At 41.6% G+C, this 18,095-nt stretch overlaps 1 pseudogene; it reads right to left on the bottom strand.

Annotated features, from left to right (window-relative positions):
* Window positions 1–2,237: 2,237 nt before the first annotated feature.
* Window positions 2,238–18,095, bottom strand: part of LOC128049512 (mitochondrial-processing peptidase subunit beta-like) — a 70,058-nt pseudogene continuing 54,200 nt past the window's right edge.

The following is an 18,095-nucleotide window of genomic DNA, read 5'->3' as shown; positions in this document are numbered from 1 at the left end:
TTGGAGTGGGTAACCATTTCCTTCTCCAGGGACTCTTCCCGACCCAGGGATTGAACCCACATCTCCTGCATTGTAGACAGATTCTTTACCATTTGAGTTACCAGGGAAGCCCAGACTTTAGGATATCACAATAAAAAACTTTTAAATACTTTATATGAAATTGTATATAAAATTTTTATATTAATAATTGGGGTGGCAAGATTAAATTCCTAAGGTATAATTTCTTGTTAAAGTGTTCACTTTAATAATTAAATCAACATCCTATTTGATATCATTTTACATTAGAATTTTTATTATTTGACCTTTGAATATATATTACTTACATAATCAAAAATATAAAAAGTCTATTAAAACAAGTCATTGCCCAGGCATAAAGAAGATTTAGAGGAAGCATAAATGATTGTCTTTGAATGTGTAAAGGTGTAGCAAGCATAAATCAATACAATATCTCTTCACCACTTCAACTAAAATCTAAAAAGAAAACCTGTTAACTTCACTGAGTTGTGAGTTGGCATACCCTATGAGTTTAAGTTATGAATATCCATAACATCTTTATCGCTGAAACCTGAAAAGACAAGTCCTTTGTTAGGGTGTATCCCAGAAAACCAAAGGGAGTGAGTCACATTCCCTAGCCTGGGATAGGACACGAAATGATGCACAACTGCTGATGTGAAGTCTATAGGTAAGACCATCATGTATTTCTCCTAGTGTAAAGTTGCTGGAAAGAACACTCTTTTCTTTCTTTCTTTAGAGAACATAGGTGATCATTTGAGGCTAAATTGGGAGGAGTTGGCTACTTAGGCTATAGAACAGAACAGCTTGAAAAAATTAAAATTCTTCAAAACTTTGCTCAGGATGTGTCTTTGATTCCCATGCTCTTGTCCTGCTCTACATCTTAAGTGAGCATGGCAGCAAAGACTTGGGGTTTGTCTCAAAACTGCCCGTGAGAAACTGTAAGCCCCGCACCTGAAAGTCTGCTAGCTTTTCCCCTCACTGGGCAATTCAGTGTGTATCCTTGGGGAAGGCCAGCCCCAGGGAGGCAGACAGCCTGCACTAAGTCTCCAGAACTAGTTCCACAGTTGGGCTTTGTTTTTTCCACGGGTCAATAAAGTAGTAGAAATGGTGAAAAGAGCCCAAAAGCTGAAGTCAGAGACCAATATTCAAATTCCTGCTTCTGTGCCTTGATAACCTTAGGTAATTCTTATCTTTCCTTCTCTGAAAAAAATGGAAGTAATAGTACCTTTCTTGCACGGTTGCTGTGGCAACTAGGTTAAGACACTGTAGTACCTGATAGCCAGTTAGTGCTCTGTAAATGCTAATTTTTCCCCACTCCTTTTCCTTTCAACCTCTAGGTAAGTTATGGGAAAGAGTGATGCAGATCTCCAGCTATAGCCACAAAGATGTCAGAAAGACAGGTCTGTGGAAGTGGATATTGTGCATGTTTGTATTTTTACTCCCCTTAATTCTCCATTAGTCCTACAGTTTGGTATGGAAAGAAAGAAGGGAGAATTCCCTATGGTCCAGTGGTTAGGACTCTGCACTTTCACTGCTGAGGGCACGGGTTCAGTTTCTGGTTTGGGAACTAAGATTCTATAAGCCATGTCATGTGACCAAAAAAAAAAAAAGAAAAAGAAAATTATGTTCTCCTACTAAGGTTGGCCAGGCTTCACTGGCAGCTCAGCTGGTAAATGATCCGCCTGCAATGCAGGAGACCCCGGTCGATTCCTGGGTTGGGAAATTCCCCTGGAGAAGGTGTAGGCTACCCACTCCAGTATTCTTGGGCTTCCCTGGTGGCTCAGATGGTAAAGAATCTGCCTGCAATTTGGGAGACCTGGGTTCAATCCCTGGGTTGGGAAGATCCCCTGGAGGAGGGCATGGCAACCCACTCCAGTATTCTTGCCCAGAGAACTGCCATGGACAGAGGAACCTGGCGGGCTACAGTTCATGGAGTCATAAGGAGTCAGACACGACTGAGCGACTAAGCACAGCACACCACTAGGGCTGGACACTTTCAGTTGGATCCAATCTGTTTCACAAACTTCCTCCAAGCAGAGGGCAGCATCTTGCCCCTCCTTTTACTGCAGGATCCGGTAACGAGGGTGTACTCCCCATGGGATAATTGCTGTCCGTAGGAGTCCTCTGTACCGGCAGAAGCTAAAGCCTGGGAAACACTTGTGGGAAAAAACAATCAAATGCACAATGCCAAGGATGTTGTAGTGACTCAGGTTTTTCTCAGTTCAGTAGTAGCCATTCTCCACATTCAGCCTGAAGGAAAAGAGAGGTTATGTGAGGAAGGTGATTCGGAATCCGAAAGCAAAAAATTTCTGATATTTATATACACAGACCTTTTCCCCTCAGTGGTTCACACGGAAATTCAAGAACAGCACTGCTCTTCTGAAAGCTATTTCAGGATTCCACACATCTTGTTGACATTTGGAGACAAACTTAAGCAGTGATGTACTGGTAGGCTGGCTCTCTGGGTGGGGTGTGAGGGACCCTATTGATGGCACCTGCTGGTTTCCATGGTGTAAATACTGCCACCTTGGTCAGTGACAAGCTACCGATATGACATCACTGAGTGTGAGGTTGGGAAAAACTGGCTCTCTTGATTTGGGGCAAGCCAGCTCCGACACAACACTGAGCTCATATTTAGTGAAAATTGCTATAGCTATTGGCGAATTCAACCCTTGTTGAAAAAAGACATCATCGAGTTCTAACATTCACCACCTCCTGCTTTCTAGCCTGGATTTTGGTCATTGTTCCTCCCGCTTTTGGAAGCGGCTTTAGTGAATCTCACTGCTGTGGACCCCAGACCCTTTGACTTAATGAAGATTGATGTCTTCATTAGATTCTGAAAAGGAATGCTCGGACATTTTATTACCTGGTGGCTGGTGCCTAGTACTCTCTGTTCCATGGCCCATCTCCCCCACCTCCTGTGACACATTCCTGAAAAGGCTCCAGGAAAAAAAATGTTACAGACTTGGCAGATCAGCGTTTTCTGATTGTGCAATGTTCTTCCTGAGAAAGCCCATTCTCCAAAGGCATTCATTCTGAAACCAGAGCAAGAAATGTGGGGACAAGCTGGCCACCAGGAGGGCAGCCTAGGAAGACAGGCAGTAGAGCACTTAGGCAGAGTAAGCCGATGGGAGATGGCATTCGTGTCTAGTGCCTCAGTTCTATAGGTTCACGTAAACTGTCAAAAATTGCATCAGAGAGAATAAAGGAATGAAAGTGTTTACTTTTCCAAATACTCTTTCATTTTAATTATTTCACATGCCTTATGAACAATTTCTCATTATCTCGTTTGTGCTTCATAGCAGGCTGATGAGACATGATAAAAATATTGTTAATATAATAAGTATAATAACATAGTACATATAATACATTGGTATAATATGTGACATAACAAGTCTTAATATGATGAATATGATTATGCCCCCTTTACAGACAAAGACACTGAGATTCAGAGAAGACAAATGACTTCTTTAGGATCACACAGACGTAATGATAGTGGAAGAACTTGAACCCCACATGTCTGATGCCAGGCTAGAACTCGCTCTATACCAGACTGTGTGTATGTGGTGATGGGAGGTTTCTATCAGCTCTGATTATGTAATCACATGTGCCAGGTGGCATCAGAACCATCAGAAGGTTCAAACAAGTCTGAAGTTATGCTACTATCCAAGGAGTTTCAACAGGCTCCTGGAGGTCAGGTTTTCTCCAAGGTGTAGTTCAGTGACACCTCACTTACTGAAGGACTGGCAGCGAAGGAGATAATCTGCAAAAATAAAATAACTACGTAATTATTTGTATTCTATAAGCTTCCAAATTTTGAACAAAATATTTTAAAGCTACTTGGCACATCATCCTGTGTTTTTAAACACAGGATGCAAAATGCAGTTTGCTAACCTTTCTCGTTGACTTAGGGTATCACTGTAAATCTCAATATTTTTAGACTTGAATTTACAACCCTCTAGGGCTCTATACCACAAGGTTCCAGACTGCTATGCTGTTTGGAATTCCTGCTTCTTTTTGGGTTCTACAAGTGCATTTACCTTTAAGAGTCTCTTCAACTGGTCCAGATAGACCTGTTAATAAAATGAGAGGAGATAGGCTTTAAATAAAGGTTTACATAATCCTTTCTAGGGGTAAATCCTTTCATCATCTTTTGTTTTAAGGGTATGGTAGAAGCTTTATGGTTGTGCTTCCCAGATCCTTTCCCAGGCCAGCTCTCTTGTCACTCCACTGCTGTGAGTCAGTGACCAATGGCTTGCCGCTTGATCCTTCCCTGAAGACTTGCTCTTTGTCCACAGGAGGTCCTCTACCCAGAAATGCCTGAGAGGTGTCCAGGGGTGGTTGCAGCCAACTACAAATTCAAGGGTATAAAATCCCAGCTCCTTTGCCTCCAGATGGGATAATTCTGTGAGGCCATCCTTGTCCCTTGTCCCAGAGCTTCCCATGGCATTGGGCTAAGGCTGGACTGCAGCAGAATCCATGTCTTGCTTAACTTTGCCTCCAAAATGTCCCTGAGAGCACTTGCATGAGACTCAGCCTCCAATTTCAGAGACTCTAAACTAAGGTCTGTCTAGTCAAGGCTATGGTATTTCCTGCGGTCGTGTATGGATGTGAGAGTTGGACTGTGAAGAAGGTTGAGCGCCGAAGAATTGATGCTTTTGAACTGTGGTGTTGGAGAAGACTCTTGAGAGTCCCTTGGACTGCAAAGAGATCCAACCAGTCCATTCTGAAGGAGATCAGCCCTGGGATTTCTTTGGAAGGAATGATGCTAAAGCTGAAGCTCCAGTACTTTGGCCACCTCATGTGAAGAGTTGACTCATTGGAAAAGACTCTGATACTGGGAGGGATTGGGGGCAGGAGGAGAAGGAGACGACAGAGGATGAGATGGCTGGATGGCATCACGGACTCAATGGATGCGAGTCTGAGTGAACTCCGGGAGTTGGTGATGGACAGGGAGGCCTGGTGTGCTGGGATTCATGGGGTCGCAAAGAGCTGGACACAACTGAGTGACTGAACTGAACCTAAGACAGGTTCACCTGCTTTCCAGCTGTTCATGTTCTGAGCTGTATTTTGGATACATCTACCTATCCCTTTCCTCAACTCAACATTTAACAGAGAAGGGCAACCTAATCATCAAAGAAAGAATTCATAATAAGAAAAAAATATTAGTTTTGCAAAAAATATATTAGAAAATTTTAAATTTGTCAGAACTCAACTTAAAGCCTTATGAGTCACATACTAGGATCCTAGAATACAAATATAAAGGACACACTTTCCCTTCACCTCATCCTTTTGAGAAACTCATGGCCTGAGGAAGAAACCAAGTTAAGTAGGACAATTACCACACATCATAATAAATGCTATTATTGAAGTCTGAACTCATTCAAGAAATATTTCTTGAACATATTACTATATACAAAACTTCTGGAGTCTAAAAAACCCAGAACAAAGAATTGTTGAGTCCAAAGGCTGGAGAAGAGATGATAGTTTTTACTTTGGAAATGATACTGAAGCTGCTTCTGGTAGAGTGAGCAAGGGTTGACCAGGTTAAGGAAGGTGTTCAGATTAAAGAACAATGACCTGAAAGGATGTGGTATTTCAGGGCACTGGGGAGAAGTTTATCATGGCAGGAGTTAAGGAGAAGGCAGAGAATAAGGAAGGGATGAATGTAAAGACCATTATCTGATAGGCTAAGAAGTTTGGGATGAGATGGTTGAATGGCATCACCAACACAGTGGACATGAGTTTGAGCAAGCTCCAGGAGATAGTGAAGGACAGGGAAACCTGGCATGCTGCAGTCCATGGGGTCACAAAGAGCTGGACATGACTGAGTGACTGAATGATTTGAAGTCAAGACAAACCTATGAACCTAGGAATGAGGCCAAGACCATCCCAGTAGGGGCATGACTGTCAACCATTGAGCAGGGAGAGATGTGAGAGATCACAGCTTGACAAGCAGAGGTCTGCATCAGGCCCTTGTGTGCAGCTACCAACAGCCCTAATGGTCTGTGACATCATGGCTTAGCTATGACACTGGTGGTCCAATCCATGTCTCTGCCTGAAAGAATTCTTGTTTTCACTCTTGAAAATTTGATCTATAAAGGAACTTGAAATTCTCCTGCTCAGAGCTTCTTGTGTTCGAGGTGATTAGCTGTCCATATATGACTTGATAGGATCAAAAAGTATTTAAGAGAATCTCGGTCCCCAGACCCCTTAGTCTGTCATCATTGCCTGAAAGATTACAGTTGTAGATCCATCCTTATGATTCACCAGGGTTAGGTTGGGAAAGAAGGTGGGGACTGGAGGGAGGAGAGGGTAAAGAGGAGAGATTGTAGGTGCTCAGTGGGACCATGGGGATACAGAGGTAGTAGGGATGGGGAAAGAAGCAGGAAACCAGAGCTTGAGAGAGGTATAAATGGACATTTTCTTTCCCTCAAAATGATGCAATGGGCAGGTTTTGGCTGCTCAAATTTATCATACATAAATATCACTTAATATCAAGTATTTTAATTATTTTATTATGGAGAAAACCTATTTTCAGACTGAGCAATTCCTGCCTTGGTTTATGTTTTTCCTAGTACTAATAGAAACAATAATAATATATAAACACTGAATAGTTACTATATGCCTGGCATTGGGCTAAGAACTTTATCTTCACTAATCTCATTTAATTCTTCTCTAAAATTATGATGGAGGTATTGTGGGTGCTGACTTATAACGGACCAGAGAAGTAGAGCTTAGAGTGCTTCCCTGACTTGCTCAGAATCACACAGTTGGTGAGTGGCATACCCAGGCCTGCTTCCCTCCAAAGTCAATCCTTAAGCTCTGGCTTTCCCAGCACAGCTATTTGCTCCTTCCTCCATCATTTCAAGGACTTCCCAGGTGATGCTAGTGGTAAAGAACCTGCCTGCCATTGTAGGAAATGTAAGAGACGCAGGTTAGATCCCTGGATCAGGAAGATCCCCTGGAGGAGAGCATGGTAACCCATTCCAGTATTCTTGCCTGGAGAATCCCATGGACAGAGGAGTCTGGCAGGTTACAGTCCATTGGCTTGCAAAGAGTCAGACACTACTGAAGAGACTTAGTACACAGCACCACCATTTCAAATGCTTTTTGTCCTTTAAATCCAATTTCCATTTTCCTTCATTCACTAAACTGATACCATCGAGCACCTTCTGTGTATACTGCATCCCCATCCTCCATGGAGCTTTCCCCACTGATTTCTACTGTTTTTAAACACCTGAGTCTTTAACGTAGGGAGTGAATCTTATGAATAGATTTGTACGGTTCTCTAAATGTTTTTAGTGGGTTTATTTTGTTTTCTCGCCAAAGGTTTTAATCTATGGCTGGGTCAGGATCAAGCCTTCAAGTTTCTGATCTTCTCAACAGCACCCAACTCGGTGTTTTGTGGATATGTCAGGATGCCTCTGACTCTTAGCCCATCCAGGGCCTGTATTTTTAGGAAGAAGAAATGCATGTGTGGACCTGATAAGATCTGAGTGACATGTGGAGAAGATGCCCTACGAGTGATGATCAGCTATGTTTACCATTTAACTCCACAGCGGCCCGCCAAGATAACTGTCGCTGTCTGTGGACAGAAGTTCATGAAGATCACTGCTTGACAGATCAGGGTAAAGGTCTCTTTCTTTCAAAATATGTGAAGGGGCAGGAAACGTGTACACCAGGTGTTTTGTGTTCATGGCTGCCTGGGAAAGATAATTCTGTCTGCTCGATAAGAACACTGTGCTCTGCCCACCAGATTGTTTTTCCAGCAGCTATTTTCTGCCTATAAAACGAGCATCGCTGGCTCTCAACTTCTTTCCGCAAATCCCTTGGGCTACAAACAATAACAAAAGGTATCTCATATTTATACAACACAGTCCTCAGAAAAGCTCAAGGACCTGAACAAAGCTTGTTTTCATATATAAGGGTTCTTATATAATCCCCAAGGGGAAAGGGCAGAGGGTGACAATTGAGTTTGGAACGCTGTCATTCCTAGCTAATAAAACGGAAAAGTGAGGCCCTACAGCAGGATACGCTAACGGTCACGATCAGGACAGGAAGGCCGTTCTTCCCCACTTCCTGTCCAACAGTGTTCTTGCCACTGGGCCACACTGCCTTGTCAGAAATCTGAAAACCTGGAGGAGATGACTGGCAGGGAATGAGTGGGAGAGGAAGCCCAGCCATTCGGGGAGCGATGCCTCAGTCTCACTGTATTTGACAACTGTTGTTTTCACTGGTCAGGATTTTGCAGTTCCTCACATGAGTGCCCTTTTTGTCCTTGGTAGAACAGATCCTGGGGAGAGTGTTCATCACCCTCAGCAGGAGTTGGAGCTGGATCAGAGTAGATTTCCAAGGTCTGGATAGTTTGGGGAAGAAGAGCCATCTGAGCAAAGGGGATTTTGTAAATATTTATTACACACTTAGATACAAAGATGAGTAAGGCATAAGCTTGGGACTCAATCCGGGCACCGTGTTGCAAGGGAGACACGCTGAATGGAAGGATCTGTGAGAGCTGGATGAATACAGTAAAGGAAAGGCAGTCACTTTGATTGTGAATTTGAATCAGGACTCTGTGGGCCTGGGAGAGGGACATTTGTGTTGAGGCTTGAAGGATAAACAGGAAGAGTTTTAAAGGATACCTTCTACACTGCACTGAGGCTGTGGCTCTCTAGTAAAATCACCTGGGGAAGGTTTAAGGCAATCTCTGTCCCTAAATAATTGGATTTAATTGATCCGAGTATTACCTGGGCATTGGTATTGCTGAAGGGCTCCCAGGTCATTTTACTGAGCAAACAAGAGAGACAACCACAGAAGGAGCATGGGCTCTGGAATTAATTCTGTTTGAACACGCTGTTACCTTGGACTAGGGCCGTTGTGGGGGCTGTGTCGGTGTCCCACCACTGCCGTTTCCTCCCACTTCTACCTGTGCCTGTGAAGAAACTCTGCCACGGGAGAGTCTTTCCCTTCTGACAAGCTTTCCTTGACTCAAAAATCCCGGACTGGGAATCAGGAAATCTGGCTTCTATCCCAGGTCTGCCACTGAGGTGCTACATGAGTGTGCTGGGTCACATAAAGACATAAAGACATTCGGCTTTTATATTTGCAAGACACTATGCTGAGGACTCGATGCATATACAGGCTTTGATGTCTCCCATCTGTTGAAGTTTTTAGATCAGGATTTGTAGGTCACAGAATCTATTTAGGACCAGAATTATTTTTCAAGAATGATATAGGGATTTTCCTGGCAGTCCAGTGGTTGAGACTTTGCCTTTCAATGCATGAGGTGTGAGTTCCATCTCTGGTCAAGGAACTAAGATTCCACATACCTTGGGGCCAAAAAATTAAAAACATAAAATAGAAGCAATATTGTAACAAATCCAATGAAGACTTTTAAAATGGCCCACATTTTAAAAATTCTTTAAAAAGATGTAAAACAAAGAAAAGTAGGGTACACTGCATAAAATTGGGGCCAGTATTGAAGTAAAATTTTGTTTCAGTTATAAATATATGCATTTACTGGGTCATAAAGACCTTGATGCTGGGAAAAATTGAAGGCAGAAGAGAAGGGAATGACAGAGGATGAGATGGTTAGATGGCATCACCAACTCAATGGACATGAGTTTGAGTAAGCTCCAGGAGTTGGTCATGGACAGGGAAGCCTGGCGTGCTGCAGTGCATGGGGTTACAAAGAGTCAGACATGACTGAGCGACTGAAATGAACTGAATGTAAAATACATGTCATGTTGTGGGTTGTAAGTTAAAAACGGTAAGAGTACTTTTACCTTTATATGTATGGTAGTACATATACTAAAATTGGAAAGAATCAAAGAAAATTAGCATGGCACCTGTAGAAACTCACAAAACATTCCATATTTTTTTAATGTTACTTTTTTTTAACAACTTAGAAGAATTTGAGAAATATGGGATCAGAGGCTGTCTATGGACCCCTTCCTTCTGCTCTATAACCCTTAACTACTCCAGCTTACCATGAATTCACCTTTCTGTAACTTCCTTTTACTTAGTACCATGTATTTCTGGTATTATTTCATATATTAGCTCAGTTGGTAAAGAATCTGCCTGCAATGCAGGAGACCCTGGTTTGGTTCCTGGGTTTGGAAGATCCACTGGAGAAGGGATAGGCTACCCACTCCAGTATTCTTGGGCTTCCCTTGTGGCTCAGCTGGTAAAGATTCTGCCTGTAATGCAGAAGACCTGGGTTTGATCCCTGGATCCTTGGGAAGGTCCCTTGTAGAAAGGAAAGGCTACCCACTCCAGTATTCTGGCCTAGAGAATTCCATAGACTATATAGTCCATGGGTCACAAAGAGTCAGACACGACTGAGCGACTTTCACGTGACTTCATGTATTTCTGGCCTATCATTTATTTTCTCTAAGAGGGAGGCAGGACAGTGTAATGGTTAAAAGCACCTTAGGTAAATCTATGTTTGAATTTAATTTCGTCAGTCTTTAGTTGAATGACCTGGAAAATACACCCAACCTCTCCCAGCCTTGGGTTTCTTATGTGAGTGATCACATCTAGGACACACAGTGTTTCTAAGATTAAATAAGACACTGTAAGTCAAGCTCACAGCATGAAAATCTTGTTCACAGAAAGTGCTTGGTGTAAGACAGAAATTATTATCTGACTTCCTGTCCCACAGATTTTAAGGCACAGTCCGCAATTTAGTGCCTGGGGTACACAAAGGCATAAATACCGAATGCATAGAAAATCAAGAATTCCAGCCTCAAGCAGCCTTGCAAGATGCAGAACAGCCATTCTCTGTGGGCATACCCCAAGAGCATCCAGGTCTCAGGAGCAGAGACAGGGCACTCTGTCCTCTACCCACACATTCCCTTCACTTTCCCTCTGACATGACTGGCTGAACCTGAGAAGGCAAGTCAGAAAGAAGGATGCAGATCTTGACTACAATTTTCTTCAATGATCAAAACAATCCATGATGTTTCAGTGCAATCCAAACTAAGAGAGATGGAAACTCAAGATCAACTGTTTCACAAGCATGTACCTGAGAAGATTTCAGGCAGAAGCACAGGACAAAGAAATGAGAAAGAGCCAGTGGCTGGAACACTGAGAAAATGAGTCTCCATTTCACACAATACACCAGGAAAAAAATGACTGTCATCCAACAGTCAAAAAGTAAGCAACTGACGAGGTCTTAATTGCCTTAGAAATACTCTGGGAATCAAAGCATTGTCTTGTAAATGATTCATTTCAGGAAATACCTACTAATCAATTACTAGGGCTTCTGTGTAATAGTTTCCCCACGTTTATAGGCAGTGATCATGTGAACTGGATCCTTGACTTTAGAATGAGATAAGCAGCAGTACTGGTAACCTAATCTACTTACTCCAAGTAGCTACAAAGAAATTAGCTGCCTTTAGTGGAAGCCAGCACTTTACAAAGAGTGAAAAAAATCCATGAGAAAGCCTCACACCAACCAAGTCCCCTCCAAGGACTAAGTTGAGAAGATGTTGATGGAAAAGGGGATAATGATCCATAAATAGGCATATGAGAAAGGAGTGGGAAGGGGAGGGAAGCATCATGAGATTGGAGAGGGGAAAAAATGGGCTTTAAAATGATAAAATGTTAAAAATATTATAAGGATTATCCAAATAGTATTACAAAGGACAGGACTGTTGAAAGTAGCACTCGATGCTGGCATTTTTTGTGTGTGTTGGGGGAGGATTTAGTTTGAAATTGTATGATGAAAAAGAAAAGAAAATGTATGTGAATAACGTAGCCCCACCTAAAAATATGTTGCTAACACAATGGTTTTTCAGGAAAGAAAAGGCAAGGATGCCTGGAAATAGCTGCATCTAATCAGCCCCCATCCCAAGCAATCAACTGAAATCCAGGAAATTCCATATGTAACCAGAAGAATAGACATCCTGGAGCATTTTGCCACAGTTAAGATTAGCGGAAACAGACCCCCATCAGCACTGGTAACAAAGAAGAATTAAAGGTGAAGAAACTGCTGTGGGTCCCTGTGCCTCCCTTCTGGGAAGGTGGTGGCCGTGGGGGCAGAAGGATGGGAATTAGGACAGAGGCAGTGGCCCTGGCTGGGCCGACAGCCTATTGTTCTGAAACTGCCCCTTCAGCGGCAGCTCAGAGCAGTGTATTCCTCCAGGGAAAACAATTAAAACAACAGCAGCTAGAGGTCAACTTATCCTCCTGACTTATCCTAACAGTCTCTAAAAATGTTTGTTAACATAGCAATGGTTTATGATTAACAGTTTTGGGGTCTCATTTAAGAAATCCTTCTGTACCCAAAGGTTATAAAGGTGTTCGCCTGTATTTTCTTCTAAAAGATTTGAAGTTTTCCCTTTCACAGTGAATTCCTCTTTCTCTATGGAATTGAAATACACAAAAAGCGCAAACCAAAAAGGAAAAAAATGAATAAATCTCACTTCACTAAAATTAATAACTTCTGCTTGCTGAAAATATCATAAAGAGAGTAAAAAGATAAGCCATAAACTTGGAAGAAAATCCTGATATCACATCTGACAAAGAACTAGGATGAAGAGTAAATAAAGAATGGCTGCAACCTATTGAAATCCAAAAAGACTTGATAAAGTAATTCACAAAAAGAAATATAGATGACTATTCAAGATATTAAAAGTTTCTGTTTTTTTGTTTTTGTCTTTGGTTGCACCTTGAGGCTCGTGGGAATTTTATTTCTCTGACCAGGGATGGGACCTGGGCCCTCAGCAGTAAAAATGCAGAATCCTAATCATTCAGCCACCAGGGAATTCCCAAAAGATTCGTAACTTCCTTAGCAATCAGGGAAATGCAAAATAAAATCATAATGAGATATCATTTTACATCCACTGTACATGTGTGCATGCTAAATCGTTCAGTTATGTCCGACTCTGTGTGACCCTATAGACTGTAGCCAGACAGGCTCCTCTGTCTATGGGATTCTCCAGGCAAGAACACTGGAGTGGGTTGCCATTTCCTTCTCCAGGGGCTCTTCCTGATCTAGGGACTGAACCCGTGTCCCTTGTGTCTCCTGCATTAGCAGGTGGGTTCTTTACCACTGTTGCCACCTGGGTTCATCCACTAGGTGACCAAAAAAGAAATTAGTAATCAGAGAAATGCAAATTAAAATCATAATGAGATATCATTTTACATCCACTAGATTAACAAAAAAATGATGAAATCTGGTAATACAAAGTGTTGGTGAGGGTGTGGAAAAACTGAATCTTATTTATTACTGTTGAGCTATAGAATAGTACAATTTCTTAGGAAAATAACCTGACACTATCTAAAATGAGTAAGGATTACATTTCTATGGCCTAAGTGTGGAAAATCTTGCGTATATGTATAACACTATCAATAGAAAGGAGCACAATCTATATTATTCATAGCAAAACACAAAAAAAGCCAAGCACCACTGTTTGGGGATACCTACCTTGTCGTCTACTATTTTTAAAAAGCAAGAGATGATAAACACAAAATTCAGGAAACTGGTTATGTTTGTGGGACAGGCAGGAAGGTGGGAAAAATTGGGGACAAGGACAAGCCAGAGTCAATTATATCGTTAATGTTAGGAATCCTCTGTTGGCCAGTGGCTTTATATATAATACACATATCCCATTGTAGGCACAGAATATTACATAACAAGTTGCTTTCCATTTCTTAAGAAAAGAAATGGGTGAACAAAGAACAACAATCTCTAATGGCTCAGTGCCAAGGAAGGCAGACCTTGGTAACATGGGTCTCACTAATACAAGAGGAGAAGTGTCACTCAAGAAGTGATGGATTGCTCTATGTCAGGGAGGGTCCGCATAATTTGTGTGCCCCTGGAGGTCCTCCCAGAACATGGGCAGCTGGCCTAGTAACCAGGACCTGTGCCCAGGGTTCCACCCTATTACTCAGGTTGGCATGTGGCCTGGGTGGGCAAGTGGTGATCAGTTATGGAAAAGGCGTGCCACTTAGCACATGAATGATGTATGTGGCAAGATCCATTTTAGATGATTTTCCAAACAGAAAACTGAAGGCTGTTCTGTGGCAAGCCCTTTTGGTCTAATATTGGAGATACCCTACTGTACTGTCCACCTTAACTACATGAATTTGACCCTGAAACAAGGCTGATTTCTCAACAGTTGATACTTTGAATTGTTATTTCAAAGACTCAGTACTGAAGTCTTGAAATTGTTGGTCTTTGTAACCCTAGCATTACTCATATGACTACAACCATTTTCCTGTTATTTCTATCTTTAATATATTTTCATCTTACCTATTCTCCCAAAAGGATTATAAAGTTACTAGAGGGAAGTATGGTATAAAGCCCTGTTTTTTTCACCCTTGCTGCCAAAAACTTGGCAAAATAAGGGCTTGGCTAAAAAATAGGTTGTTATTTTGAAAAATTATAAATTCATAGGTAGTTGCAAAAAATAGAGAGGTTCTATGTACCCTTCACTGAGGTTCCCACAATGATTACATCTTACATAACTATGGAATAAGGTCAAAACTAGGAAACCGACATTGGTGCAATGTGTGTTCCAAGTCCATCCATGTTGCTGAAAATGGCAAAATAAATTTTTTTTATAGCTGAGTAGTATTTCGGTGCCTGGTGGGCCACAGTCCATGGGGTCGCTAAGAGTCGGACACGACTGAGTGACTTCACTTTCACTTTTCACTTTCATGCATTGGAGAAGGAAATGGCAACCCACTGCAGTGTTCTTGCCTGGAGAATCCCAGGGACGGGGGAGCCTCATGGGCTGCCGTCTATGGGGTCGCACAGAGTCGGACACGACTGAGGCGACTTAGCAGCAGCAGCAGCAGCAGTATTTCATAAGCCTATATATGTATCACATCTTCTTTATTTGCTTTAAACGTTCAGCTCTCTGCTACTGCTAAGTCACTTCAGTCGTGTCCGACTCTGTGCGACCCCATAGACGGCAGCCTACCAGGCTCCCCCGTCCCTGGGATTGTCCAGGCAAGAACACTGGAGTGGGTTGCCATTTCCTTCTCCAATGCATGAAAGTGAAAAGTGAAAAGTGAAAGTGAAGTCGCTCAGTCGTGTCCGACCCTCAGCGACCCCATGGACTGCAGCCTTCCAGGCTCCTCCGTCCATGGGACTTTCCAGGCAAGAGTACTGGAGTGGGGTGCCATTGCCTTCTCCATTCAGTTCTCTATCAGTTGTATTAATAATTATGTTCAAAATATTTTGACTGAGAGCATTTTAATCACAAAATTAACATGTTACTATTAATCCAGTTAAAATCTTACACAACAGAACCAATAGCAGCAGTAACTGAACCCCTATAAAATTATATTTGGTACACACTTTTGAATTGTCTCAATATATACAGCATCAGTTCCTGCTTCCAAGCTCAGGGATACTGGGAATTCTTTTATAATATAATATTTGCCTACCAATATCTTTGTGGAGTTGAACAATAGAGCTACAAAACTATGTTTTAGAAGAATTTTTGTGCGACTTTACTTTCAGTGAGACTTATACAGAGTCACATCTATTCTGTTTGAACAAGATGTAGCATGTCTGCAACAACGTCAGATTTGCAACTCATACAGATTCCCCACAATCCTGTATCTGTGTGGGAAGTGTGGAAAGACTAGAAGCTATAGCAGAGGCTGTCATGACAGATGAGATGGCCTGGCTTACTGCTGCTGCTGCTAAGTCGCTTCAGTCGTGTCTGACTCTGTGCGACCCCATAGATGGCAGCCCACCAGGCTCCACCATCCCTGGGATTCTCCAGGCAAGTACACTGGAGTGGGTTGCCATTTCCTTCTCCAATGCATGAAAGTGAAAAGTGAAAGTGAAGTCGCTCAGTTGTATCCAACTCTTCATGACAGCCTGGACTGCAGCCTACCAGGCTCCTCCATCCATGGGATTTTCCAGGCAAGAGTACTGGAGTGGGTTACCATTGCCTTCTCCAAGTCTGGCTTACTAGATAAATTCAACCCTCTGAAATGACAATCCGAGTTGCCCATGAGTATGTTTGCAACTGTAAGAGAGACTGTACCTTTGATGTTTGTAACCAACAACTTCAACATCTCTTGCAAGGTGTGTCAAAGGCAACTTGTCATCCATCAAACAAATCTCACTTCCTATGAATTAACAGGGAGGCAGAGCTGTTCTTTTTCCTTTGTGTGGGCACAAAAAGTCACCAAAATGAAACTTTGCTAACTTAAGCTTTCCATCATAGGAGATTCCTCCAGTCATAGTGAGAACTATTCTTGGACCTTTATAATGTGTGTTTGTATACACAAGGTCTTAATAATTTATAAGTAAGTAAAGTCACTCAGTCGTGTCCGACTCTTTGTGACCCCGTGGACTGCAACCCACCAGGCTCCTCAGTCCATGGGATTCTCCAGGCAAGAATACTGGAGTGGGTTGCCATTTCCTTCTCCAGGGGATCTTCCTGACCCAGGGATCGAACCCAGGTCTCCCTCATTGGAGGCAGACGCTTTAACCTCTGAGCCACCAGGGTAGATTTGATATTTTCAGTTGGTCCCCAAATTATCCATCCAGGTGCAGAATTTTGATATGCTGTGGCATGAAGATAATAAAAAACAGCTCTTTGTAAATTGCATATCACTTTGTGCATCTCTCCAAGGATTACTCTGTGCTCATATTCAGTTTCTGCTTCCCCAATGTACTGTTTTGTGTTATATCAGCAAGAATTTCTACGGATCTTGACAAGTCTTTAGAGAATTCTTTGGCATAATATGTCATCTGCTTTCTGGTGGTATAGGCTTTGAAATGAGCAGCCTTTTTTCTTTCATTTTCTTTTTGGTGACCTTGAAGTTTGAATGTTCCAGAGAATGAGCTGTTCCATTATTCTTATTTTCATATCAAATTCCAACATTAATCCAGACATATGGTGCATATGACAATCCAGAGTTTCCAGAGACCAGTCTGAGTTCATTTTCCAAACATGTTACTTATGTTTCAGGAACATTCAGAGCAACCTATATAGTAGTTTGTGTATTTCTCAATCTGTTGTTTCTGAGTTATAATGACGACCCACTGGCCCATCTGATCAGGACCCTCTCAGTGAAACCCCACCACCACTACCACACCATGGGCATCAGCATGACTTAGACATCCACTGCTACCATCTCTTCTCAATGTCTTTTATCTTCTGTTTTATTTTTTCAATCTCTTTTCCTCTCTGCTGAATATCTATCTAGTAGCTCTTCAGTTCTTTCTTCCAGTTCATTAATACTCTTTTCCATTGTGTCTAATGGTGTACCCATCCACTTGGTTTTTCTAGTTTCATTTACTATGTGTGTTTCTTTTCACCCAGGAGTTTTATTTGGTTCTTTTGTAAGATCCACTTGGTCAAATTCTATAATTTCTGATATCTTGTTATACTGCAAATATTCTCATTTCTTTATTAAGACAATCAATCTACTTATTTTATATTTCTTAATTTATAATTCTAATATCATCTATTCTTATAGCTATAATCTTGTCATTTGTTATTGATCTTGTTCTTTTTACTTATTCTCATTCCAATGACTTGTTTCCTCTTGCAGTTTTTTTTACTTAAAAAATTTATTCCTCTTGTGTTTTTATAATTTTTGTATTTCAGTTAGTTTGTAATTATTTGAGGAAACTATTTGAGGTCTTGATTTAAGAATATCTATCCAGGAACTTGTTATGAATCTTGAATCACTTTCAGTTAAATTCCAAAGCTGAATATTATGGGACCGCAATTCTAGTTTCCAGCTCTAAACCATCATGAAGACCACTTGTGAACAGCAGTTTTCAAGATAGACTCTATCCAGTGGTAAGCTTGAGATAAGAAAATTTCTTTATTGTTTTCTTTTGTGGTTAGGTTTTCTTCCTTTGGTTTACATTTGCATTAAAAATGTCAACTTCTGTGTCTTGAATTACTTAAGATAGATCTTTTTCTGTCTTCATCTGGTTCAATTTCTAGGCATTGTATCCCCAACCCTGCTTGATGCCAATTAAAATAAAGACTCTAGGCCACCAGTGATAAGTTAATAATCATAGGGACCCATTGCTTCAGGATGGTTGGTTACCTCTGAAGATTTGTGCTTTCTTGCATTTTTAACCTCTG

Source organism: Budorcas taxicolor, chromosome 6 (genome assembly GCF_023091745.1).
Source record: "Budorcas taxicolor isolate Tak-1 chromosome 6, Takin1.1, whole genome shotgun sequence".
Classification (NCBI taxonomy): Eukaryota; Metazoa; Chordata; class Mammalia; order Artiodactyla; family Bovidae; genus Budorcas; species Budorcas taxicolor.
This window is presented reverse-complemented; position numbering and strand designations above follow the sequence as displayed.